We start from the raw sequence: 25,729 nt of genomic DNA on the forward strand, positions 1-25,729 counted from the left end.
TCCTGTTCAGTAAGTCTCCCCTGACCTCGCCTGTTCTTTTCTTTCATTCCTCTTCCCTCCCCTTCAACCCTTCTGCCAGAAGAAGGAGTTACTTACTCTGAAATCTTGCACAGTTCCTTAGCTTTTATACATGTTTTCTCTTGCTCAGCTTGGTGAATAACTGTTTTTAACAACTCAAAATGATAGTGTTACTTTCTAATTAAGGCCAAAGTTTCATGAGAAGGACAGATAAGAGAGAGAGAGAGAGAGAAAAGAAGGAAATATTCGTCAGCAGACAAACACTTTGGGGAAGGTTAAAAGGAAGGGGAAGTCACTCAGGATCCCAGAATGAGAGGGACCCACCTATAGTGAAGATAGTGTGTCACTTTTACTTTTATGTGTCTCTTATAAGTGGTACTACACATTTCAGCTCCTGAAGTTAAGTATTTGCCAGGAATTCTTTCTCGTAATTTATTAGTTTTCTCAACTGAATTTTCCTTTGATACAAAGACAAATACTTTCTCAGGTCCAGAAAGCAACTGTACATGATTACATGTGAAGAAACTCGTCCCATAAAGATACACAAATTTCACAAAAGTAAAATCTGCATCAATCCAATTTACCTTTTACAAAGTATATCATGAGTTTCTAAGGCCATCAAATGAAACTGAAGTAATTTCATAAGTGCAAGACTTACTGCCATATGACAAGATAGAATGTCTATGGGTACCATACTGCTACAGTCACAACCAAATCAGTATTATTATACTCTGTGTTAATTTTTAATGTATTTATCTAACAGAAACACTTTTTTTTGTTTTCCTACACTGTTATTTATAGTAAAATACTATTCTGAGCACCAGTTTGCTATGAATTTCGGATATCAATTGTTCAGCTCTATATTTCTTTTCAACATACACAGCAAACTTCATTTGCACAATAAAAGTTGTACTCGGCATTTGAAATGTACAATCCAGTGTAATCTTTGTGTACATTAAGTAAGTTTCACTAAGTTTTATATTATGCACCTACATCTAAATACGAGTCTGCAACTATATGAAAATAAAGTATGACAACCTGCAGAACACAATATTACTAACCATTCAGTGAAACTGAACCAATCCTATCAGAGCTGTCAGGGACACATAATTCGTTTTAAGTGGCATATGCCCCTATGGAAACAGGGTTTTAAATGCTTGTTTCCATTCCTACACTAGCTGTGAAAGAACAGTCTATTTCGAAAGTTAAAGTTTACCTATCTAGAATTTTCTGTGTGCCAGCAGTGCTGTAATTGCTTAAATTTGATCATTTAAATATGTTTCCCATTTTGACTTGTATGTTTCCTTCAATAACACATACCTTACAAAACAGAAAGCAAGGCAAAATGAGAGTAACAAAAAGTTCCAATTTGTCACTTTTATAACATATGTAGGAATTAAAAACAACCCCCCCCCCCACCCCCATCGGGAGTTCAAGTCCTCCATTAGGCATGGGTGTGTGTGTTGTTCTTAGTGTAAGTTAGTTTAAGTTAGATTAAGTAGCATGTAAGCCTAGGGACCGATGTCATCAGCAGTTTGGTCCCATAGTACTTATTACAAATTTCCAATTTTCCAATCAAAAACATGTTCTATCCTGATCAATGAAGTGAGTGCAGAAATGCTTCAGCATTATTAATTTTAGATCACATAACACTAGATACAGAAAGCTGACTAAAACCTGAAATTGATACTTGATCACAAATGCAGACAGCATGCTTAGTTTAAAGTTATTTCTTTGCTGTTCTGAAAAATGCTGAAGCAAGCACAATGTAGCCCAATCCTGAATTCTGTTCTTGTGAGTTAGTTGTAGTATGTAAGCAGCTGACTCCTGTCAAGTGATTGGAAGTAGCTGCAAATGGGAGTGTTGAGACACAAGAAATGTATCACAAGTACTATCATCTCCCACAAATACTGTCTCCTCTTTAGGAATGGCAGGGCCTATCATCATTTGTCCACTTGACTGTGGGTGGTTGGTCAGTAGTAAGTCTCAATGCCCTGTACAGGGCAGTTAGTGGCCATGGAGAAATTGGGCTATTATAGTTTTCTCTCTAATCAACAAGTCTGAAATGCTGTCTCCCACTGAAATTCAAACTGAACCAATGGGACTAACTTCAGCAGTTTGGAATCCTGCTGTGTTTTGTGCCAGTAAAGTAGACACATAAGTGTGCAGGTCTGTTAATCCTTGGCAGTTTTAAAGTATGATAAATAATGATTCTCCTTAGTGAAATGGCAGCACAGGACAGGAACAATCACTTCGTGCACTCAGTGTCTATGCCTGGAGGCCTCATTTAACATGCTGAAGAGGCTGTTCAGACAGCTACTGAGAGAATAGGAAGCAAACAACTGCAGATTGTGGCACAGGACATGTTGGAACAAACAATGCCTGTCATTTGGACTCTGAAGTCATACTTGAATCATTCCACATTTGGCAGAGAGGGTTAAGAAGACCTTCATGCAAGATATCAAGAAGACCTTCAAGCAAGATATCAGTCTGCAGCATCGCATCCAGAACTGATCATGGACACCGGGTTCTGAGTTGAATGGATGGTATGAATCAGAGACTTTAAAACTTCTACTAGGGGTAAGATAGATACTGCCTACAGGAAAATTAAAGAGACCTTTGGAGATAAGAGAACCACTTGTATGAACATCAAGAGCTCAGATGGAAACCCAGTTCTCAGCAAAGAAGGGAAAGCAGAAAGGTGGAAGGAGTATATAGAGGGTCTATACAAGGGCGATGCACTTGAGGACAATATTATGGAAATGGAAGAGGATGTAGATGAAGATGAAATGGGAGATACGATACTGCGTGAAGAGTTTGACAGAGCACTGAAAGACCTGAGTCGAAACAAGGCCCCCGGAGTAGACAACATTCCATTGGAACTACTGACGGCCTTGGGAGAGCCAGTCCTGACAAAACTCTACCATCTGGTGAGCAAGATGTATGAAACAGGCGAAATACCCTCAGACTTCAAGAAGAATATAATAATTCCAATCCCAAAGAAAGCAGGTGTTGACAGATGTGAAAATTACCAAACAATCAGTTTAATAAGCCACAGCTGCAAAGTACTGACACGAATTCTTTACAGACGAATGGAAAAACTAGTAGAAGCCGACCTCGGGGAAGATCAGTTTGGATTCCGTAGAAATACTGGAACACGTGAGGCAATACTGACCTTACGACTTATCTTAGAAGAAAGATTAAGGAAAGGCAAACCTACGTTTCTAGCATTTGTAGACTTAGAGAAAGCTTTTGACAATGTTGACTGGAATACTCTCTTTCAAATTCTAAAGGTGGCAGGGGTAAAATACAAGGAGCGAAAGGCTATTTACAATTTGTACAGAAACCAGATGGCAGCTATAAGAGTCGAGGGACATGAAAGGGAAGCAGTGGTTGGGAAGGGAGTGAGACAGGGTTGTAGCCTATCCCCGATGTTATTCAATCTGTATATTGAGCAAGCAGTGAAGGAAACAAAAGAAAAATTTGGAGTAGGAATTAAAATCCATGGAGAAGAAATAAAAACTTTGAGGTTCGCCGATGACATTGTAATTCTGTCAGAGACAGCAAAGGACTTGGAAGAGCAGTTGAACGGAATGGATGGTGTCTTGAAGGGAGGATATAAGATGAACATCAACAAAAGCAAAACGAGGATAATGGAATGTAGTCGAATTAAGTCGGGTGATGTGGAGGGTATTAGATTAGGAAATGAGACACTTAAAGTAGTAAAGGAGTTTTGCTATTTGGGGAGCAAAATAACTGATGATGGTCGAAGTAGAGAGGATATAAAATGTAGACTGGCAATGGCAAGGAAAGCGTTTCTGAGGAAGAGAAATTTGTTAACATCGAGTATAGATTTAAGTGTCAGGAAGTCATTTCTGAAAGTATTTGTATGGAGTGTAGCCATGTATGGAAGTGAAACATGGACGGTAAATAGTTTGGACAAGAAGAGAATAGAAGCTTATGAAATGTGGTGCTACAGAAGAATGCTGAAGATTAGATGGGTAGATCACGTAACTAATGAGGAGGTATTGAATAGGATTGGGGAGAAGAGAAGTTTGTGGCACAACTTGACCAGAAGAAGGGATCGGTTGGTAGGACATGTTCTGAGGCATCAAGGGATCACCAATTTAGTATTGGAGGGCAGCGTGGAGGGTAAAAATCGTAGGGGGAGACCAAGAGATGAATACACTAAGCAGATTCAGAAGGATGTAGGTTGCAGTAGGTACTGGGAGATGAAGAGGCTTGCACAGGATAGAGTAGCATGGAGAGCTGCATCAAACCAGTCTCAGGATTGAAGACCACAACAACAACATGGCAATTTAGACTATGACTTCCTAGTTGTGCTATAGGGTTGAGATCCATAGCATCCCTCTAAAAAGGTAAGGTGTGTACTGCACACCAGACTGCCACACCAGTGGCTTTGTTTGTGTGAAGTGCACACAAGGCTTTTTTATTTTTTTAACTTAGGCTATTCTCCATCCAATTCAGGTAATAATAGTTGTCAGTGACCCCCCTCCCCATAAAAAATTAATATCACCTCCACAAACAAAATAATTAAAACCACAGCGTTGCTGAAGATTACGCAAGAATGTTTCATAGTTTGAACCAGTCCTAAAAAGCAAACAAGCTCATATAATACTACATACAGAAAGGGCAGGGGAAATTGTCAACAGTGAAATTCTTGAGGTACATGTAAATACATATTGAAAGGACATGCTATTGAGAACTGGAGGTGATATTTTCATCATAGTAGACGAGAAATTCAAATCCACTGAGATAGAAACTGAAACAATGTACAAGATTATTTGGACAAAATTCCATATCAAGCATTGGCATAAACTGGTAACTGGGTCCTTCTACCAACCACCAGAATCAGCCCCAAATGTTACAGAAGTTTCCCAATCATACTGTCATCCATGGAAGATACTTTAATCATCCAACATTAATTGGGATAATTACAGCTATGGAAGTGGTATGAGTGACAAGACATCCTAAGATGCAATACTAAATGCTTTCTCTGAAAACTAATTAGAACAAATAGTTCTAATGTCTACTCATGACAGAAATAGACATGACCTACTTGAGGGTGTGCATGTTGGAACTGGTACCAGTGACTGAAGTTATCTGTAGCAACAATGATTACCAAAGTACAAAGGGCATATCTCCAGACAAGAGAATGTAAAGGAACTGGCAAAATTTTAGAATAATAATTGACCTTGCACAGTGCTTAATAGTACATTTCATAATGGGACACATCCAATGCGGTATACAGTCTTTGCAAAGAAACTACTTTACAAAACAAAGTTGAATAAATGTGATAGGTTAGTGTTGTTTTAACGTCCCGTCGACAACGAGGTCATTAGAGACAGAGCACAAGCTCGGGTTAGGGAAGGATGGGGAAGGAAATCGGCCGTGCCCTTTTAAAGGGACCATCCCGGCATTTGCCTGAAACGATTTAGGGAAATCACGGAAAACCTAAATCAGGATGGCTGGAGACGGGATTGAACCGTCGTCCTCCCGAATGCGAGTCCAGTGTGCTAACCACTGCGCCACCTCGCTCGGTGTATAAATGTGCATATGTAAAATGAAACACATTTGGAGCCGTGTGTGTGTGTGTGTGTGTGTGTAAAAAACACTATGTTTGTGTTTGTGCAAGTGACAAAGTCATATCTATGTAACAGATTTTCATGTGTACACAGCTGGGTAACAAATTCTCATGTGTACATTACACTCCAGCTACTCACAATCATACAGTGGTAAGTGAACCTGGACTCAAGAATCCACAGACAATATTGAAGAATCCCAAAGGTAGTGAGCACACAAGGGGTAGCAACGGACAGTTAAAACAATTCGATGTCCTTCTGTACCCTTCCTTACACGATAGAATGATTGATTGTTTCCAAATCAGAATCTCAGAGTGTATCAAAATGGCTCAGAACATTTATTTCTGCCAATGAACAACTCCCCACTGAATCTCTCAGGATTCATTATAGTTTTCAGCACTTCCTGAGATTACCCTGATTATTCTAGTAAATTTAATTTACCTCAGAATTCTTAATTTTTAAGATGTGTTGCCACACTGTTCATTAATTAGGACAAGTAGATGTAGAGGTTACGATCTGTGGAAGATATCAGACTTAAATTTCACTTTAGGCAAAATTGACTCTTCTGTCATTTCTCTTTCCACTGTGCATTAAAATTTAGTCCAAATTATTAGCTGCCTATATGTCTTCTATTTGGTACTTCCGCCAATGGCATATATAACGTGATACAAGTAAACCAAAACGGATGATTGAACTTTAAAATACAGAAACTGAATACAAAATTATCAGTGACTGATAATGAGGATTTCAGCTTTACACTGTTATCATCAATCACTTGCAGAAAATGCACATTAAAATCAATTTTAAACCTATGAATCTACAGCTGAGGGCAATATGGTGATATTTATTTCTGTCATCCACATGTGTCCCAAAAGCACATGACTGGAAGTTCCACTCATGAGAGAATGAAACTGCCTTAATAATGAGTGTCCAGATTCTACCCACACTAAATCAATTAATTAATCTCATCAGAAAAATAAAATGATAAATGATTTAGTCTCAAGCTGCAAAGGGTATATAAACTAATATTCTTGTATATTGGTATTACAGTAATTTACAGTATTTTTTTTTTATGGAAATCTGTCCCATACTTGCCATCCAGGTGCTAAAGCCAAAACCATTGTTCCTCAAGTCACACAATGTTTCATCATCATTCCTCATCATGAATTCTGAAGTGTGGCCACAGTTTTCAGCACTAATATACTACCTTTGACCTCCTACTCACTCTCTGATGACTTTGCCTTCATCTGTGTCTTTCGTCACCCTCAGAACAGGTGAGTCCCTCTCATACTGGGATCTCAGTGACCTGTCAGTCTTACCTAACATTCTCCTTTTCCTCCCTTAAGAAGAAACCAACAGTTCCAAAAGCTAGGGTAGTTTATCACACAAGGTGTAAACGATAACTACTTATAATGTATTACATTGGTGTAGGAGAACTCATTACACATAGTTTGGCATAGGACACTATTGGTCTGTCAATCCAGGGAAACATCCCAAATCAGTAGACAAAATCCATCTAAGTTGCAGCACTTACAAGACACTTGAGATTTTGAATACCTCTTTCCCTCTTATGTCATCGGCTTAGTCACTCTCAACTGTCTGAAGCTCATTTCTTTTTCTCACTAAAATTCTCCTTGAATATTAAACACACCTTTTCTTGCACTTACAATATGAAACTGACATTTGTATACATTTTGACTAAAAAATATCAACTTTAAGGGCATAAAATTAACAATTAAGTCATGTTTTCCTCTGGCCCTCTTACTATGAGACTGCTTTATTTTAAATGATTAAGCTTTTAAATTCACAAAATTCTGAGGCAAAATTTAGACAAACATCAAATCTACAATTTATATGTGCAAGAAAAAGGTGTGTTTAATATTCAAGGATGATTTTGGTCTGATTTTTATTTATTTATTTCGTGATACATGGATCCAGGTAGCAAGTAAATCACAAGGATACTGAATGTGTGAAATTGCACATAGTTTAAATGTAACTTACATAAATCTAATAAAAGATCCCGTATAAATGAGGCATCAAATTCAGAACATATATCCAATTAAAAGAAAATTATGATATGCTGAGGACGGATCAGAAACACATACAGGAAGCAAAGTTAAGCTAAACAGTACAATCAATAAATAAAAATATTTGAATGTCTATGATAGTGTTCAAAATAAAATTAATTAAATATATTTGTAAAACAATTGTTAAGTTTAGTGGTGGTACTCATTTTCTCTCATAAATTCACCAACCATATAAAAAGATTTATCTGTTAGGTACTCTTTCAGAATTACTTTGAATTTGGGAATTTTTTATGAAAGCACTTGATATGTGGTGTTAATGAAAAAAAAAGAGCTACAAATAGTTGAGCCCAGCTAAGCTCATGGTGTAAGAGGAGGAGAAGATAATTTTGTGGGGCATGCAGCACTGTAGCTTAGGTGGCTTTTGTAGATGAATTTGATGTTGTCACCTGGTTTGATAAATTACAAGTGTCCTATATCAAACTATATATCTCAGCTTCTCATGAACCGATGTGGTATGTTGTAAACAGTTATCATTTTCACACTGTGTCTAACAGTAGTACTTAGAAGTTCACCTCCTGAAGATTTATGTAATGGTCAAACATTCTGCCAGATTGTAATTTTATAGTTTCCTTAAAAAAAATTTCCTTTTGAAACAGTTAGCAAGGTAACAGATCCTGTCAGCACCCATATATGTGAATGTTTGTTGATGTGAGAAAACCTAAAGTTCACCTTAATCCTTGTGTGGTTCCAATGCTCTAATGAATTTCTTTCTATGCTTCTCAGCTTTGTTTAAATCAGTACACACACAGAACTTCTGTTATTTGTTGATATGATATTTTTACTTGACAGTGTTCAATAGCAAATGTAGATGCTCATAAAAAGTAGAGAACTTACAGTTCAGCTTAATCCTTGTGTGGTTCCAATGTACTAAAGTATTTCTTTCTATGATTTTCAACTTTGTTTAAATCTGTAGACACACAGAACTTCTGTTATTTGTTGATATGATATTTTTACCTGACACTGTTCAGGAGCAAATGTAGACATTCATAAAAAGTATAGAATATCTTCCTGTCTCCATTCTTCTTACAAGGAACCCCTTGCATGTGAGATCACAAAAGGCCAATGATGTTTATGGCATCTGATGCCCCACATATTGTCTACCATGCAACCACAATATTGGCTGCTAACAGCAACAGGGGGTGGGACTGGAGATATCCAATTGTGAGCATTTATGTCACAGCGAGAAATACTGGGAAAATGGACATAAGAGAACTTCAACTATGGCATGAGCACTATTTTTGGCCAATAGCTATTCAAAGTAATTTGCTCCTCCTTGACTCTTGGTCTGTGTGTAAAAACCATACTCCTTTAGAGCAAATTATCCCTCCTGAAAAGTGTGTGCAATTGGCGTTCATACCATGTGGAACTACCGGATGTTTGTTTTTTCCATGCCTATAAAACATATTATCACACTATCTTTAGTTATGCCTTAAAGGATAGCCAGTTTCCCGATAAGTTCCACGACGGACTGTTTCACATTCACTTGCATGCCATCAGATTCCTAATCCCATCATCCTGTTACACCAATATGATTCCGTACGCATTCTTTGAGTGGATTCCTAGCTGAATATCCTGCACAGTTTGAAGCTTCCAAGGAGTTTGCCTTTGATTTCAATGGTGTAAACTTTTGTTATCACTGTGCTGTGCCATTTTTCATTTTGTGTTCACGGTGCAAGTTAATGGTTTGGTTTGAACGTTACTTGAATGTCAACAACATCCATTTAGTCATGTGTAATACATACATCTCATAGAAGTTTGAGCTCTGCACCTCCCAGGCACTCATTTTCTGTTGCCCTCCTGATGCACATGGTGGGTCATTAGCAGTTAACATTTTCCCTGTCATAATTGTTACATAACACTTTTAAATGAGCCTTACTAAAGACTGAATTTGTGCCTTCGCACTCAAGGCGTTCTTTGTTAGACACATCTATCTAACACTTCAAGTTACTCGTTTCCTTTCTTTTTTTCTGAGGCTGAGAACACAGAAGCCACATTAAAAATTTTCCTATATTCTTGCAGTTTCTCATGAACGAATTTAATGTTCCCTTGCTAGCCAGAGGATATCCTACTGTCATTTTTTGAGTTAGTATAGCTTTTTAGCTTTGTCACTATGTTTAGCAAGTGATCTTTTTTTATAATCATAATATTTACTGTCAAGTAAATATTTAATTCCAGTTAACTCACCAGGACAAAATAAAATAAGTAGAGGTCCAGATTTTATTTATGGTATACTAGCTTCTTCAGAGCATATCAGTACCAAAAATATAATTAAGTGTTTATTATTATTACTGCTATTAGTAGCAGTAGTGGCAGTACCTTTACTGCTATTGTCACTATTGTATTTCCAATGTGGACTGCGACAACAATGCAAAGCAATTCCATGCAAAGAAACCAGTGCAACTTGATGATCTGCTTCTATTGATAATTATATCATTATTTGAATTCAAGCAAACATAAAATGTTTAAAAAACACATATACAACATGTATTTTTGTTTTTACATGCACAGCACAAAATAAATACCAGTATTTTACAACTTCAACATCCAAAGTTCACGCATGCACGGTAAATATTACATCATCATAATTTTTATGTATTCACAGAATTTAGCATTCAGAACAAGAAATAACTAAACTACTGCATTAAAATTTACTACACACCCATACAAAAACTGAACCAAAAGCATCACAGTAAATTATCATCAAACAATGTGTCTAGTGGGGGAAACCAGCAGGAGAGAAGTACTAAGCCAGAATATGTTTGTAATGATGATTTCCAAATTTCCAAAGTTTTTGTAACAATCTGTATTTAAGAGAAAGTATTAAACCACAATTTTGGATTTATTAATATTGTTTGGGCTATACACTGAAATTCTGGAAATGATTTCCTACTGTTGTAAGATTAATGTAGTGAGCAGTGTGTAACTGCAGCAACCTACAGTACTCTACAGGGCACTAGGACATACAGGGCTTTTGGTTTGTTTGTATTATTCATTTTAACAAGCAGACAAAGTGAAGAGAAGCCGCATGTGTGTGAGCATGCAGCAGGCAACCATAAGTATTATAAGCTGTGTTCACTACTGGAAATAATCATACCTGTGTCTCTGAACTTACTACTTTTCTCCTGGTATGCTAAAAGTATAGCATATTTAATTCAGTACTTTATTTTTCAAAACTATATTGAAATTTCTGCAGGAAAATATATAAATACAACTGCACCAATCCAGAACAAAACGATAAATCAGTGATAATACGGCATTTTTTTTACATACATTTTATTCTTATTTGCAGCTATAAGCACAGCACATACATACACGATAAAAGTAATATAATAATCCTAAGAGAGGCAATGATCACATTTTAAAAATGAGTAAGTGATCACAGCTTGTAAAGGAGCAAATGATCATATTTCAAATGTAAAAGAGAAGAAAAATTTGTTTCACTTTCAAGCTGAGTAATCTGTACAAGCTTTATAGGAAAAGGAAAGCGCTACATCTGGTGGAAATGAAATTATTTAATGTGGGAACTAGGCAACCAGAAAATTGAAACTTAATAACAAATATGATGATCTTTTTCTCCTTTTTATGAAAAATATCACCATAAACAATATATTTTACATAATGATCAAACCATGCTTTGAAGAAGACATACAAAGAAAGTACACAAATATGCCATACAGAAGTAGCCAGAACTGCACAATTAGTCTTACATGACACAGTTAATGTGCATGCATAGCTATTCATCCTCTGCTTACTTCAAAAGTGAAGTTCCTCATGTATGTGTAATAAATAAGAATGAAATCACAATCTTATGAACACATCACCTGTTTGCTTGCTTAAAACTTTTGATAAACTAGCGTGGAAAGGTGAGCATTTTCTCACCTAGAGCACCAGAAGAATGGCTAACAGTGTGTTTCATAGATATGAACATCTTAACGAAGTACACATATTTTCATAATTAGCAGAGCTTCAGCTATTCATCAAGTTATCAAGTTTTCTCAAAGATATGGTGGGTTGTGAGGTAGAGAAAATATTTTTGGCTATTTTTTTTAGGTTGGAGATGGTAATTTGGTTGCCTGTCTGTTTCAACAGGCCACAGAAATATCAACATATAATGTATCAGTGAAACAAATCAATTTCTGAAAATATCATGTAACTGGATGGGTAACAAAAATCTACTCCCCTAGAGGCAGCAAGAGAATGCACACATGCAAAGATAAAGGAAATTTGCAAACTTTTGGAGTCAGTGGCTCCTTCTTCTGTCAGAAATTTCATAAACGTAACCATTCCTCTTTCTTCATGCCTCTTCCTACCCCTTCAACCCTTCTGCCAGCAGGAGGAGCCACTGAATCCAAAAGCTTAATATTTCTTTAACCTTTACATATGTTTGTTCCCCAGCCACCATTTGGTTGGGAAGTAGATTTTTTAATCTATCCAGTTACATTATATTAACATATAATGTGCAATTCTAGACAATTTATTTTGTTCTCCCTCCCTTTTAAGCGTTTGGGACACTGTCTCTCCACGAGATGGGGAGGGCACTATTAACACAGTGGAGATGAAAAAAGTTCAACCCATATTCTTGCCTTGTATAAAATGTCCAGGCTTTGCTGCTGAACAAAGGTGTGCTGATTACACTGGGATCATATGCTTGAAGCTTGGCAGTTCGGATCGGAGCGTGGAATGTCAGATCCCTTAATCAGGCAGGTAGGCTGAAAATTTAAAAAGGGAAATGGGTAGGTTAAAGTTAGATATAGTGGGAATTAGTGAAGTTCGGTGGCAGGAGGAGCAAGACTTCTGGTCAGGTGAATACAGGGTTATAAATACAAAATCAAATAGGGGTAATGCAGGAGTAGGTATAATAATGAATAAAAAAATAGGAGTGTGGGTAAGCTACTACAAACAGCATAGTGAATGCATTATTGTGGCCAAGATAGACACGAAGCCCACGCCTACCACAGTAGTACAAGTTTATATGCTAACTAGCTCCGCAGATGATTAAGAGATTGATGAAATGTATGATGAGATAAAAGAAATTATTCAGATAGTGAAGGGAGATGAAAATTTAATAGTCATGGGTGACTGGAATTCGATAGTAGGAAAAGGAAGAGAAGGAAAAATAGTAGGTGAATATGGAATGGGGGTAAGAAATGAAAGAGGAAGCCGCCTGGTAGAATTTTGGACTGAGCATAACTTAGTCATACCTAACACTTGGTTCAAGAATCATACAAGAAGGTTGAAAAAATATATCTAAAAAGAAAGATGAAGAGACTTACCAAACAAAAGCGCTGGCAGGTCGATAGACACACAAACAAACACACAAAATTCTAGCTTTCGCAACCAAAGGTTGCAAGAAGGTTGTATACATGGAAGCAGCCTGGAGATACTAGAAGGTATCAGATAGATTATATAATGGTAAGACAGAGGTTTAGAAACCAGGTTTTAAATTGTAAGACATTTCCAGGGGCAGATGTGAACTCTGACCACAATCTATTGGTTACGAACTTTAGATTAAAACTGAAGAAACTGCAAAAGGGTGGGAATTTAAGGAGATGGGACCTGGATAAACTGACTAAACCACAGGTTATAGAGAGTTTTAGGGAGAGGATAAGGGAACACTAGACAGGAATGGGGAAAAGAAATACAGTAGAAGAAGAATGGGTAGCTTTGAGGGATGAAGGAGTGAAGGCAGCACAGGATCAAGTAGGTAAAAAGACAAGGGCTAATAGAAATCCTTGGGTAACAGAAGAGATATTGAATTTAATTGATGAAAGGAGAAAATATAAAAATGCAGTAAATGAAGCAGGCGAAAAGGAATACACTCGTCTCAAAAATGAGATCAACAGGAAGTGCAAAATGGCTAAGCAGGGATGGCTAGAGGACAAATGTAAGGATGTAGAGACTTATCTCACTAGGGGTAAGATAGATACTGCCTACAGGAAAATTAAAGAGACTTTTGGAGAAAAGAGAAACACTTGTATGAATATCAAGAGCTCAGATGAAAACCCAGTTCTAAACACAGAAGGGAAAGCAGAAAGCTGGAAGGAGTATACAGAGGGTCTGTACAAGATGATGTACTTGAGGACAATATTACGGAAATGGAAGAAGATGTAGATGAAGATGAAATGGGAGATATGAAACTGCGTGAAGAGTTTGACAGAGCACTGAAAGAATTAAGCCGAAACAAGGCCCTGGGAGAAGACAACATTCCATTAGAACTACTGATAGCCTTGGGAGAGCTGCCCTGACAAAACTCTACTATCTGGTGAGCAAGATGTATGACAAAGGGGAAATACCCTAAGACTTCAAGAAGAATATACTAATTCCAATCCCAAAGAAAGCAGGTGTTGACAGATGTGAAAATTATCAAATTATCAGTTTAATAAGCCACGGCTGCAAAATACTAACATGAATTCTTTACAGACGAATGGAAAAACTGGTAGAGGCCGACCTTGGGGAAGATCAGTTTGGATTCCATAGAAATGTTGGAACACGTGAGGTAATTCTGACCCTAAGACTTACCTTAGAAAATAGATTAAGGAAAAGCAAACCTGTGTTTATAGCAGTTGTAGACTTAGAGAAAGCTTTTGACAATGTTGACTGGAATACTCTCTTTCAAATTCTGAAGGTGGCAGGCATAAAATACAGGGAGCGAAACGCTATTTACAATTTGTACAGAAACCAGATGACAGTTATAAGAGTTGAAGGACATGAAAGGGAAGCAGTGGTTGGGAAGGGAGTGAGACAGGGTTGTAGCCTATCCCTGATGTTATTCAATCTGTATATTGGACAAGCAGTAAGGGAAACAAAAGAAAAAATCGGAGTAGATATTAAAATCCATGGAGAAGAAATAAAAAATTTGAGGTTCGCTGATGACATTGTAATTCTGTCAGAGACAGCAAAGAACCTGGAAGAGCAGTTGAACAGAATGGACAGTGTCTTGAAAGGAGGATATAAGATGAACATAAACAAAATCAAAACAAGGATAATGGAATGTAGTTGAATTAAGTCGAGTGATGCTGAGGGAATTAGATTAGGAAATGAGACACTTAAAGCAGGAAATGAGTTTGGATATTAGGGAAGCAAACTAACTGATGATGGTTGAAGTATAGTGGATGTAAAATGTAGACTGGCAATGGCAAGGAAAGCATTTCTGAAGAAGAGAAATTTGTTAACATCAAGTATAGATTTAAGTGTCAGGAAGTCGCTTCTGAAAGTATTTGTATGGAGTGTAGCCATGTATGGAAGTGAAACATGGACGATAAATAGTTTGAACAAGAAGAGAGCAGAAGCTTTTGAAATGTGGTGCTACAGAAGAATGCTGAATATTAGATGGATAGATCACATAACTAATGAGGAGGTATTGAACAGAATTAGGGAGAAGAGAAATTTCTGGCACACCTTGACCAGAAGAAGGGATTGGTTGGTAGGATATGGTCTGAGGCATCAAGGGATCACCAATTTAGTATTGGAGGGCAGCGTATTGGGTAAAAATCATAGAGGGAGACCAAGAGATGAATACACTAAGCAGATTCAGAAGGATGTAGGTTGCAGTAGGTACAGGGAGATGGAGAAGCTTTCACAGGATAGAGTAGCACGGAGAGCTGCATCAAACCAATCTCTGGACTGAAGACCTCAACAACAACAACAACAATCCTGGGAAATCATCAGAAATGGCTGGCAAAAAGAGGTAAATTGTAATTCAATTTTTTTTTTACAGTGACTGGATACTACCCTCCCCTTTGTCTGAACTGCTTTAAAATGGCCATTTTGTTTGTGTGTGTAAAATAATCATTACTTGTTGTAGGAACTCCTGGCAATATCATACCCTGGAATCATTTCCAATGCTGGGCCCTCATTTGCAAGTAATCAATAAAAATTATATTCTTGTGACCCACTAGATGACTAAAACTGCAACTGAACCAACACTGTAGTGTCATGGTTAAACTACCTTGCTGGTATGCTGAAAGTAATGTGAATGAGTCCTGTCACAAGCCAGTTTTTTTTACATTTGTATGGAAATGGCTGTCATCATTATTTTTATTCTATTAATTGTGGATGCATTGTGAATATGGCCCTCCCAAATCTTTCTCCAAAGGAAGTCACTGTGGCAGACAATGCTCCATACTATGTCAGACAAGTGGACAACCTGGTATAATCACAAAGCAAGGACAAGGTGTGTTACCTGCAATGAGGGCATGAGGAAGCAGGATTTGTTTCCTTTAAGTCACAGACATAGACCTACTAGAAAGCCATATGTTGTTCAGTGTGATTTAATTGCATTGTAACCGGCAATGGCCAAATTGGAAAGACTGTACATGAAGTGCAACATTTTGCAGGACATGTCCAATGACAATCTATTTAAGATTATGAGTGAATCCCTATTGTTAGTAACTGCTGATGACTGGGAAGGGTACTGCAGGAAGGTCCAACAACTGGAAGACTATAGGAGATGTGATGGTGCCATCAAATTTTCGGTAGACAAAATCATTTATTGATCAGTTATTGGTACTGCTGAATCAGATAGTAGTAATGATGATAACTCATTATGCACAGGCGAGGAATATAGTGAGACTGATTCTGAGTGATTCATGGGTGCTTACAATTCAGTGTTATGTTCAAAATATTGATCATTATTTTTACTTCCACAATGTAAGTTTTACTACTGGCTCCTATTAATTTTGAATTGTGAATGAATTGTGAATTAGTAGCAACAAACACCATCATTCAATACAAAACAATTTATTTTAGTTTTACGAATCTTGTAAGCATGTGTTACACACCTGTCTGAGCTTTTACTTTCATAGACACACCATATATAGCATATGACAACTGGTACAGTGGGCAGTAAATGGCACTACCAATGTCATTTGGAGCATAAATTGATACATGTACAAGTGTAGTGCCAACACTGCATGAGACAAGGGCAGCTCATTACCCCTGCACCATCCCACATCCATCGACAACTTAGGTGCTCGGAGTCAGTGGGCAGAGCTTGCTACCTCTGTTCCCTCCATGCCCCTTGGAATTCATTCATCTCCTTGAGCACAGAATATATATGTTTGTTTTGTGGCTCTTAGAAAAGGCATTGTCTGAAAGCTTAGCAACATTTTCAATCTTATGTATTTATACAATGAAAGAACTGTCTAAATTGCACTTTGTTTATACACATCAACTGAAAGTTGTACATATATGCATACTTTCATCATCAAATTAAAGAAGAAAGAGCTAATTAACACACAATATATTGTCAAATTTTGTGATGAATCATACTGTATACATGTACCACCAAATTTGCCAATATATTCAGTACATATTGTTTCTCTCTTCTTAAATATGATTACAGCAGTCTGCATATCATTTACAGTACATTTAAACAAATAAAGTACAATTTATACTTTTTTCAGTGCAGACCAACATAGCTAACCTCTTGCAAGACCTTCTCTCTTCTATAATAAATCTCGTTTATGTACTAATCAATCATTCAATTCTTGAACTATTCTGTGTAAGGTTACCCCTGTTCTTTTTGTTACCAAAACCATGTTTCTGAGGTTGATCCCACTGAAATTATATTGCAGTATGTTATGTTTATACCACAAACCATCACAAAACAGCCAAAGTTTGGAGAATGAGAATCACTGTGATTGTGTGTGGATGTGCAAGAAACTGTTACAAGAACAGAAGAGCATTAGTGCTATCTCAACTGATGCATTCAACAGAGGAGAATGAAGAGATCGATGTTTAACATCCCGCTGACAGTGCAGTCATTAGAGATGGAGCACAAACTCAGATTAGGGAAAGATGGAAAAGGAAATCAGCCATGCACTTTCAAAGGAACCATCCCAGCATCTACCTTAAGCAATTTAGAGAAATTTCAGAAAACCTAGACCACAATGATCAGATGCGAGTTTGAACCATTGTCCTCCTGAACGTGAGTCCAGTGTGATAACCGCTGTACCACCTCACTCGGTAAATGCAACAGACCTCATTCAATGACGATACCTGACACTGAGTGACAATCCCCCCAACAATTGATAGTTTTATTTATTTCTATACCTCCAGAATGCACAATGATGCATGGACTACAGGCTTTAGTAATTTGGCACCCATTACTACAATTTTGGATGATTATAGGATTTAGTAATTTGGAATCCCTCAATTCTCTAATTTTTTAGTGAAAAATTATGTTGTGAAAATCTTCCTGTTACTACAACACAGCACAGTCAATCCAAGTCAGGATTTCAATGCATACACAGTGCAGATGTAACATTTTGCAACAAGTAAGATAACCAACCACTCACAGTATAGTGGATGAGATGAATGGTAGATGTGTAGCTGAAGGAATGGAAAATGGTATCTCAGCTTATGACTTTACAACCTTCTTCAGAGGACACATAAAACAGAACAATGTAGTAATGTAGTTGTAGTAGTAGTAATAGTAACACTCTTTATATTTGTGTTGTGGAACCTCTGGTGATCTTTTCACCATATTATATGTATATTCCAACTAGCACAGGTAATTCAGCCTGCAATGTGGTTCCTTTGTTCTATGTCCATGCAAATGCTTCAAGCGTACTGAGACACTATACATTTTGTAACATGAATTGCGAATGTCCTTTTATCACAAACATCATGATAGATAAGCTGGAGAAGGTAAGTCCATTGCACTATGAGCAAGATTCCACTGTTTAAATTAAAAATTGTCCAAGCATGATTAGCTATTGAAATACCTTATTTATAGATGTACCTGTAATGACCTAGCCTTTCCTATTGTGCTGTGCCATCACTGAATGCCAATTATTTGAAAGACATCTTTGTAATCCATATCATGTAGTATATTTGGAGCACTGAATTGACACTGTTCTCTCACAGATCACACATTTCACTGTACATTCAATTCATATTATTTCTGATCCCAAATATTAGAGTTCTCACTCAGAGGCTTCAAATTTACTATCAAGAATCCATCTGGGGCATACAAAACAGGTTACTGACAAATGTGCTGAACTGTGTCAGTCATTGCTCGATGTTAAATGGCTCATTCTGCCATCACAGTCTAATATGCATACAAAGTAGTCTTCTCTTACATACAACTTCCATTAAACTGCAGCTCAAATAAAATAGCTGTGTGACTGACAGATTTCAGTGGTGAAGGACAGTGATGATCGTTCATAGCCAGTCAATCACAACAAGGCTCTGTGTTTACCCACAAAATCGACTACACTGCAAGAACACAGTGCTCAAGAAACAACTACAACTGGCTGAAAGCTGCCACCTGCCACTCAACTAGCTGAAACATCAACAATGTTGTTTTAATCAAGGTATAGTCCTGTTCATGTTCATATTGTCAGATAGATCCAGCCATCTAATGCATTCACATTTTTTTGAAATGGAACACCTTAGAATAGTGTTCTACTATCAGTCTACTTAATATAAAATGAATAGAGATGATGCAGAATATTCCTTTAAGCCATATACTTGGAAATAATCAAACAAGGAGTTTAAGCTATGATGTATGATGTCATAATGGTTTAACCCACTGATAAATTCTAAAACATTAAAGAAAGTACTGTAAAGTGACAGATCAAAATTTGATATGTTGATGTAATAGGAAATGTAACTAAAGTGGGAGTCTGCCTGCGTTTACTCACAGCAATGACAGAATGCAGTATATCAAATCTAGGATCACAAAATACACTGACAACCATTAAAATTGCAACACCAAGAAGAATGGTCAAATAATGAAATTTAATTTAATGTGCATATGCAGCATAGTAGGAGGAATATGAGGAGTGCTTACAGATTTTTAACAATCAACTAGAGAAAATAAAGCTGTGACAATGGAACCTGAAGACGGTGTTGGCCCATTTCTTCACAGCTGATGACTTGACAGAGAGTCTAGTTATATAAGTCGGCATTTTGGTTGTTCAAAAAACATTCAATCTCAAAACACACCTCTTCTCATCATAGCACATCACTAGAGATAGACAGATGTTGACTGAAACACATTTGGCTGTGAAGAAGACAATCTGTGAAACTTTCAATGACTACTGTGACAATACCTCTCGGAAAAGCCAAAGAGATTATTGGTAAAAGTAAAAGCTGTCAATGGCACCAAAGTTAGAGTCTAACATTCACAGATGGCAAAGGAACTGAAATCAAGTTTAGCAAATCAAAAACAGAAGCACTGAACTAGGTTTTCAAATGTTCCTTTACTAAGGAACACATAAGTACCATGCCAACTTACTTCTCACACCAGTGTAAAGCTGAGTGATGTATTAGTGTCAGTGGTATACAGAAACAGTTAAAATTACTAAAATCAAACAATATTTCAAGGTGTAATGAAACCTCTGTCAGAATCTATACAGAATTTCGAGCTGAGGAAACTCTTACATTTATTAAAATATAACACAGAACCTTTGAACTATGAACTGTGCCCACTGATTGCAAGAAAGCACAGATCATACTTATCTACAAGAAGGTTAGCAGAAGTGACTACAAAACTAACATCCAATAATGATTATGTCTGTTGCAGAAACCTAAAACATATTCTGAGCTAAACATAATGAGATATTTCAAACAGAATGATATCCTATGTGCCAACCAGCAGGGGTACCAAGGACACTGATCATGTGAGACCCAAACTGCATTTGCCTTACATGACATCCTGAGAGCCATAGATCAAGGCAGTCAGGTACAAGCATTATTTCTTAAGTGATAAGATCTTCTCAGATGATCACCCAAGGCATGGCATTGCCTTGTTGCAATGTTTCAGTGAGTTTCCTACCCACCATCTTTGCCTGAAGGTGCCAACACACTGCTGATCACCTGAAAATATTTTATCATTGGAATGCACCAAGAAAGCCTGCAATCACATGTATTATTTCTTGACTTCTGAAAATCAGTGCAATTTGGAAGTTTATTAACCAAAGTATGATGTATGGGGTATCAAACAAAATTTGTGACTGAAATTGGGATTTATTCATAGGGAGGACACACCATGTATCTCTGATGGAGAATCATCAACAGAAGTAGAAGTAACTTCAGGTGTGCCCAAGAGAAGAATGCTGGGATCTAGGCAGACAATACTGATAATTCCAGAATGAGATTTTCACTCTGCAGCAGAGTGTACACTGAGCTTCTGTAAAGTTTGGAAGGTAGGAGACAAGGTACTGGCAGAAGTAAAGCTGTGAGCATGGGGCGTGAGTCGTGCTTGGGTAGCTCAGTTGGTAGAGCACTTGCCCGCGAAAGGCAAAGGTCCCGAGTTCGAGTCTCAGTCTGGCACACAGTTCTGATCTGCTAGGAAGTTTCATATCAGCGCACACTCCACTGCAGAGTGAAAATCTCATTCTGGAAACATCCCCCAGGCAGTGGCTAAGCCATGTCTCTGGAATACCCTTTCTTTCAAGAGTGTTAGTTCTGCAAGGTTCGCAGGAGAGCTTCTGTAAAGTTTGGAAGGTAGGAGACGAGGTACTGGCAGAAGTAAAGCTGTGAGGATTGGGCGTGAGTCGTGCTTGGGTAGCTCAGTTGGTAGAGCACTTGCCCGCAAAAGGCAAAGGTCCCGAGTTCGAGTCTCGGTCCGGCACACAGTTTTGATCTGCCAGGAAGTTTCAATACTGATAATGATCTCAGACTTTTTGCAGATAATGCAGGTATCTATAATGAAATACTATCTGAAGAAACTGCACAAATATACAGTCAGATATTGATAATATTTTAAAGTGATGCAACAATTAGCAACTTTTTTCAATATTCAGAAATGTATACAATGACTACAAAATCAGTGGGTCACATCTGGAATCATTCGACTCATAGAAATGCCTGGGTGTAACAATTTTAAGGCATATGAAATGGAATCATCACATACATTCATTTTAGGTAAAGCAGCTGGCAGACTTTAGTTCATTAGCAGGATCCTACAAAATATGCAGACAGTATAAAAAGAGATTTCTTAAAATATCTCTTGTGTGTCCTATCTTAGAGTACTTCTCTAATGTGTGGAAGCCATTCCAACATATCAAATAGGACTGACAATAGATATTGAAAGTAAACAAAGAATGGCAATATAAATTGGCACAGGTTTGTTTGACTCATGAGAGAGCACCACGGAAACACAGAACAGTGTTCTAGCAGTAGTGGACACCTAAAGATCCTGAGGAAGATCCCAGCAGAGGGGTCGCAACGTCGAACATTTTAGAAGAAACATGACGTGGCCTAATAACCTAGAAGATTTTAACTTCAATGACAATGGCCACAGAAGCCTGCAGACTTACAATAATTTGATGGTTAAAATTTCCTCCAATAAAGAAAACATGAGCAGGGAACATATGTATTAGCATGTTGAGGGTTTCTATAAGGTTTTCAGTTACATCTACGGATGAATGGGTGGTCAATGGAAGGACTCAACTAAAAGGTGATGCTCACCCTCTGTGAGTCCTGTCCAAATAAGTTTAATTTGCAACATAAAATTACATGGGAGCCTGGCGACCATTGTATAAATACTGAGCACATCTTTTTCCATGGCTTTCTGTCCACTAATCACAACAGTCCAGTTCTTGTTAAAATTTTATTTATTTATGCATTTGGTGCACAGACCCTCATCAGAACATCATACAAAATAACTTAATACAGAGTAATGGGTCATATGATTACAATCGTAACACTGGTGCAATATGCAGTCCGTTGAGCACATCAACATTATGATCGAAACTGTATGACTATATTAGCTTATTTTCTCTGATATTCCGATGATGGGCTATGCCTGAAATGGGTAAATGAATAAAAAATTACAAGCTTAATGTTGTCATTAGAGGCCAAAAGTGTTGAAAAAGACTTGCTCAGTATTTGCCTAAACAATCAAGCATGCAGCTTTAATTTCTATCTTGCTGGATTTGACTTTTTTGTCTACTGCAGCGAATACATAACCTCCATTTAAAGGTTGCATATATTTTCTATATCACTTAGATGCACCCCAAAAATCTCACTGTTGTCTATTTCTATTTACGCCAGCTTTTTGTATCTTGTATTATACCAGCTCCACTGCTTTTTAAGACTGCTTCAAACTCTTGGACATTGTTGCAAATGCTTCAGCAATTATCACTAGGATTACAGACACTTCATGACCATATCTTTGGGTCTTATACTAATATTTTACGTCTCCTACAGCTTTCATTATCTGGACTGAACAGAAAGTAATTCCAGCTGAAAAAACATTTCTTAATTCCACAAACAGTCATTCACATTAATAGATGCCTCTAGCGTGTAGTACACCACTGACTCATCAGTTCTGGAAGAAAAGTGATCAGCTTTCAAACAAAGTGATGAAGTCTGGCACTGTACATTACACAAGGAAGTGTGAGTCAAATTTAAAATGAAAGTTTTGCTAAATATAATTGGAATGAAAATAAAGGTTTCGACAAATTCACTTGGATCCACATGCTGACAATGATGACAGCATGATTAAAAAAGTAAAATGTCTAAATAACAAATTATAGTCTCTATTATTTTACAAAAAAGGTCTCCCAGACACTAAGTTTGACATTTTGACATGAACTAACTCTGATAAATACATCAAAACCATGCCTTTTTTCAATACAAAGGCAGAAAATGAAAAAATATAACTAAAACAAATTCATTAAGCTGCATGAGATAATGAATAAAGTGTGCATGCCACACCTAACAGGTTGTGCAAAATAATCAAAACTTACAAGCAAGTCACAAAAAGAAAATTTTATTTTTGACATGGGTATACAGGATGAAAGGTGACAAATACTGTGTAACCAATGAATGAATAGCAACCAAGTGTTAGGGTAGTGCTCGCACTTTCTTCACAAATGGAAGTATAAACAAGCTGCTATAAATAATTCAAGCAAAGTATGCACTGTAGGTCCTATAAGTGTTAAAGAACTTAAGGTATGAAGCAAATGAAGAGAATTATATGGTGGTAATCAAGATAACAGCAGAACTCAAACAGGTGCAGTAATGTCACACAACATTAGAAATAATTATTTCTATCAGGTTACCTTCCATTAGGAATGTGGGTGCTCTCAGCAACTGTGATATGATTTATAAATTATAAAGCGCAGCAATAGCCATCCCCCCCCCCCCCTTTTTTTTTTTTGGCAAATCCAGATTTCGGCTAGTGCCTTGCCACTATCAATGCACTATTATCAAGTCTCAATGCATTTCAGTTCCCTGTTGTTCAGGCATCAGTCATAGTTCTTCAAATACTACTCAGTAGTATCCAAAGATCTGTGAACTGTTGTTCAGGTGTCAGTCACAGTTCTTTGAATACTACTCAGTAGTATCCAAAGATCTGTGAACTGACGCCTAAACAACAGGGAACTGATGCATTGAGACTAGAAAATAATGCATTGATAATGGCAGGCACTAGCTGAAATCTGGATTTTCTAAATAAAACCTGAAAAAAAAAAGACAACTGATTGCTGCACTTCATAATTTATAAATTATTTCTATAGTTCTACTGTTAGCAATTTTTTTCTTTTACTTTCAGTAACGTGAAATGGTGTTCAGTTTAGAATATCTGCTGACAGACTGTTCTCATCCAAATGTTTTCTTCTTGTTCTTAAAAACATCAAATATGATGCAGAGCTGTTGAAAGGCACATAAACAACATCAAGAACTTTTAGAACAGACTTTTCCAACACTACCCCAAACTGACCCTTCTCATGTTCATGAGCGAGTGCAGGTAGTGTAGGCTAATCCCTAAGTTCCCAAATTTGTTTGTTTGGCTTTAGGTGACTCAGCACCTCTACTATTCAATGAGTTGTTACCTTTATACCTTACATTATTTACATTTTACCAGACTTTTCATTACCCTATATAGTAGGCATTGAAGGGGTGAACAAGTTACTTGTCAGTTCTGAATGCTTGATACTGCCAGATGAATTGCAGAAAATAAATGCATGACTGACACAACATTGACTATTCATATATCATTCTTGTGTTCAGTCACATTCAATGAATTTGAATTCTGCAGTAAATTAAATTAAATTAAAAAAAAAACATGCCAAATTCAGATTGCTTGTCATTCGGAGCTCCAATGTTAGGCACATGATGGAGCCCCTTTGGGATATGGCAGCTAAGGACAGGAAGGAAGGCAATGTGTACTCCGTGTGCACACTGGCGGGGAGTCATCCAAGATGTGGAAAGGATCCTTCTGGATGCCATGAAGGGCACAGGGTGCAGCCAACTGCAGGTGGTGGCTCATGTTGGCACTAATGATGTGTGTCGCTATGGATTGGAAGACATCCTCTCTGGTTTCTGGCAGCTATCTGAGTTGGTGAAGACTGCCAGTCTTGCTAGCAAGATGAAGGCAGAGCTCACCATCTACAGCATCGTCGACAGGACCAATTGTGGACCTTTGGTACAGAGCCAAGTGGAGGGTCTGAATCAGAGGCTCAGATGGTTCTGCGACCATGTAGGCTGCAGATTCATCGACTTGCACAATAGGGTGGTGGGGTTTCAGGTTCTGCTAAATAGGTCATGTGTCCACTACACACAGGAGGCAGCTACATGGATAACAGGGGCTGTGTGGCGTGGACTGGGTGGTTTTTTAGGTTAGACAGTCTCGGTAAAGATCAAAAAGGGCTCCATTCTCAAAGGGTACAGGGCAAAGAAACGACGAGCATCGACCAAGCAACAGTCGGTATTGTAGTTGTAAATTATCGTAGCTGTGCTGGAAAAGTACCAGAGCTTCAAGCACTGATAGAAAGAACTGAAGCTGAAATCGTTATAGGAACAGAAATCTGGCTAAAGACGGAGATAAATTCTGCCAAAATTTTTACAGAGGCGCAAACCGTGTTCAGAAAGGATAGATTAAATAAAGTAGATGGTGGTGTGTTTGTGTCAGACGATATAATAGTTGAACGGTTCAAAGAAAACTTGAGTCTCATTAAAAATAAGTACCCCACTCATACAGTTATATTTGATGGAGACTTCAATCTACCCTCAATTTGTTGGCGAAAATACATGTTCAAAGCCGGTGGAAGACAGTAAACATCT

General features: G+C 37.5%; 1 protein-coding gene and 1 non-coding gene across 12 annotated transcripts in view; one reads left to right on the top strand and one right to left on the bottom strand.

Moving 5' to 3' along the window:
- Positions 1-25,729, bottom strand: part of LOC126088583 (titin) — a 1,213,778-nt gene that overhangs the window by 114,097 nt on the left and 1,073,952 nt on the right. The gene's annotated exons all lie outside the window — the stretch shown is intronic.
- On the top strand, positions 21,217-21,291 carry Trnal-caa (transfer RNA leucine (anticodon CAA)). The gene has a single exon. It is a non-coding gene; the product is annotated as a tRNA-Leu (tRNA).

This window comes from Schistocerca cancellata, chromosome 6 (assembly GCF_023864275.1).
Source record: "Schistocerca cancellata isolate TAMUIC-IGC-003103 chromosome 6, iqSchCanc2.1, whole genome shotgun sequence".
Lineage (NCBI taxonomy): Eukaryota > Metazoa > Arthropoda > Insecta > Orthoptera > Acrididae > Schistocerca > Schistocerca cancellata.